This window comes from Taudactylus pleione, unplaced genomic scaffold (assembly GCF_031769625.1).
Source record: "Taudactylus pleione unplaced genomic scaffold, aTauple2 ptg001032l, whole genome shotgun sequence".
Lineage (NCBI taxonomy): Eukaryota > Metazoa > Chordata > Amphibia > Anura > Myobatrachidae > Taudactylus > Taudactylus pleione.
The window spans coordinates 3,982,817-3,986,667 of record NW_028285433.1 but is presented as its reverse complement, the minus strand read 5'-3'; the positions used below and the strand labels follow the sequence as shown (position 1 = coordinate 3,986,667).

Here is a 3,851-nt window from a genome sequence, read left to right as displayed (position 1 = left end):
TAGTAGAATAAACGCTATTCAATCCTAAAACAGACTGAGGCGGCACACTAGGACTTAAATGCAAAAAGGGTTTTACTTGAGTCTCACCAGGTGATGTGAGTCTCAAGTAAAAACCTTTTTGAATTTAAGCCCTACAGTGCTGCCTCAGTCTGTTTTATGATTGAGTAGCATTTATATATATATATATATATATATATATTACCAATACTCCAGATTCGGCACTCCTGCTGTTACTGCTGAGTACCTGGGTGTCTCAGTAAATATTATACATCACTCCATTTGTGCTGCCGGTCTGGGTGAGCAGTCCTGTATCCAGTAAGAGTGTTCACATGGAGCACGGGTAGTGTTAAGGTAAGGATGTTTTATGTCATTTTAGCCTGAGGACAATGCCTATTTGTTAGTGGCACTGAAATATTGCTGTTTCTATGTGATGATTGATTAAAGAATGAGTTACTAGTACCCTGAGTGCTGCTACTGGATGCTATATTATATATATATATATATATAGTGAAATGTACTGGATCTTTGAACTTGATAGCATGACTCCACGAGGCTTCAATGACAGCTATGAGATAGCCCCTTTCTTGTGATTCAACATAGACGGTAATTTCAAAGTCTCATAGTTATCTACAGTCATACCACATTTCAAGCACCCAATCTCATCTGATCTTGGAAGCTAAGCAACGTTGGGCCTGATTAGTACCTGGATGGGGGACCTCTGGGGAATACCAGGTACTGTAGTCCCAGGTTGAAACTGAAAAATATTCCATCATGATCTGAACACCTAATGATGATACTGTCTCAGAACCTCTATATACCCCTGCCTATACCCTCTAATATCCTACCTATAAACCTCTAAGGATGATGCTAATTTTTGTACGCAGTCATACAGTAAATAAAGACTTAAGACCTGGAATCTGTGGTTCCAAAGCACAAGTATTATTCAGGTAAAAGTACAGTCAGTTACACGCTATTGATCCAGACACAATTTGGCACAAAGGAATTATACAGACCCAAGTACAGTATACATACGCAGCGCTTCCGGACCAGATGTAAGGCATCAGCAAGAAACCCCTCGTCTATCAGCATTCAGCACGAAGACTAAGAACCCAGTGTTGGAGCACACATATATACCCCCCAGAAATAGACAACACAATAGAGAAGTTTGATGCTGATGCCATTGGGCCTCAAGGGGGAAGCATCTGTTACAGAGCATTTAACAGGCTGGTTCAAATAGACTCAACCCAGCCTCCAACAACTGGGGGTCTCTGCCCTCCCGCCCCATGCAACATCCTAACAGTTATTTATATCATATACATTTTGTTGCTTGAATTCTCTGCGGTCCATAACTCAAGAATGCATGATGCAATCTCCACACCAATATCACCGGAATACTGTGGAAAGAGTACGCATCAGTACAAAACCAAATACGGCTTACTTAGCATGTATAAAACCTTAGTTACCAAACAATCTTTATTTCATAGCATTTATACTAAATGAACAACTTAAATCTTATACCTTAAAGCTTATCTTCTACCTTAAAGCTTATGGAACCTTGTATGTGAATATGTACTGTGTGAGTATACGGGGTTTGATATAAAGACACTAGTTAACTGGGGACAGATGCGTGCGCATTTAGCTAATAAAACAGTGTTTTCATACAAGGTCTTATGCATTCGCTAATATGCGATTAGTTACCAGCGCAATTGTGCGTATTAATGTGTGTATAAAAAATGGAGCACTTAAATCTCACTTACTAAGTGAACACCTAGCAGTGTGGAATGCTGAGCCATATAGTTCCACATGCCCCCCCCTCTCTCAGCAGCCCCCACCTTTCCCGGGCTCTAAAGAAAAGTCCTTTGTTCTCCCAGACTCTTGTGTGAATGCAAATGTGTTACCCCAAGCTGTGAAGCTGGGGCCATCCTGTCTGGGTGTGGGGCTAAAACCTGTTTAGGATTCAGACAAATCCAATTGTGTAGATCAATGCCTGGATTATATTACAATTGCCACAACTATACTTGTCTGTATACAGGCATTCCCAATTTGTATGTAAAAACACTCATTGTCTATTCTATTTAATTTTTCTCAGGAAGCTGTTCTTCCAGTTGCCCTTCTTCCAGTTGCCCTTGGTAGATTATCAAAAACATTGCCATCTGTACTTAGCTTGTGAGCTGTAACTTAAAATGGCGCTGTTCGCAAAATGGTGTCTTGTAGATTCTTGTTTCTAAAATGGAGTCTAGCTGCCATTCGCAAGATGGCGTCGTGCACGCTTCAATTTTAAACTGATCTTGTCTCAGCCAATTATCCAGCTTCGACACTATTGACCAAGAATGCCTTACGAAATCAATTTCATCTGATAACCTCATTCCCCACTTGATGAATCAAAAGACCACTCTGGATCAAAAGGACCAACTGATATCATCTATATGGATTATTTTGAAGGATTCATTTAAGGCCATTAATGCTGGATTTTAGTACAATGATTTTCCACCAGAGATCCTACTATTTTTTAGTTTATTAACTTATTTGATGTAGAGAATATTTATTTTTACATTTTTTACATATCTAAAATATATATTCATACCTATATTTATAGAAATATTAATTATTATATTTTATGTTATTGTGCCTCCTCTTCCTTTTTTATCTAATTAGAAATTAGTAGTATATGATATAATACCATCTTGGTTCTAATTATCACTGACAATTATTTATGTCTAATTTATATTAATAGTATTTCTCACGTTTTTAACTATTTAATATGTCTTTCATAATTTTGTGTATATAATAACACCTATTAACAGTGCAAACTAAGATACTAGCAATACATGGGAATATTCATAAACCTGTACCCATAAACATAATAGTAATATTATTCTTTATTATGTCATGTAGGTACCAATAAATGTTTATGCATAAAATACAGTGAAATATCTCCAGCGAAAATCATATGTTTGAAGGCTTAAATAGCTGCGATGTTGATAAAAAGTGGAGTACCAAGATGGCGTCTGAAATCAAACGAAAGTGTAGCAATATGGCCGCTAGCAACATGGTAACATCCTCATGTACGGGCGGAAGTGATGCGAGAGGCTACACATAGCTGGGCGGAAATGACATAGCGGATATCAGGTGATGGTCTAACATTGAAGACGGTGAAGCATGAGTGCATGGGTGGAAGTGACGCGAGAGGCTGCATCAAGCAGGGCAGATATGATGAAGCAGACATCATGTGACGACCAGGTTAACTCAAAACACCAGAAAAATTAGTTCTGGCATCCAAAATCATACACTGTGAAAGCAATGCACTTATATAAAGGAACTTTACCTTGGCTATTCAATAGTCACAATTTTTGAATGACTTTTCTATTAGCGAAAACCGGAGTGGTCATAATCAATTCTAAACACCTCCCATTATCCTTATTTAAGGGGTTTATATATCAGGTCCCTGACAGGAGTGTTACATCCCTTGAAGAAATCCACCATATGGACGAAATGCATTGGAGACTCCTGGATCCAGCCTCACATGAACTTACCTATTTGTGATCCAGATAAGCCCTTCATCCCTTATCCCCACCTTTTTAATTTTTAGTTGCATTTCTCTCTTTTTTAGATTAAGTTATTTGTCATACTGCCCTATGTGTTAGGGTCAGCTGTTACTTGTAAAAAATTACCCTTTTAATTTTATTTATACTTGTCATTCCTACAATATTATATGCACTTTATAACACCTTGAAATTATATTTATATATATATATTTGCATTTATTGCACATATTATCTCAGTCTTGCATATTTGCACATTTATTTATTTATTCAAATGGTTCATTCAGCACTGTATCACAGTATGTATTA

At 37.5% G+C, this 3,851-nt stretch overlaps 1 pseudogene; it reads left to right on the top strand.

Annotated features, from left to right (window-relative positions):
- The first annotated feature begins 625 nt into the window (after positions 1–625).
- On the top strand, positions 626–744 carry LOC148454047 (5S ribosomal RNA; annotated as a pseudogene).
- Positions 745–3,851: the final 3,107 nt, after the last annotated feature.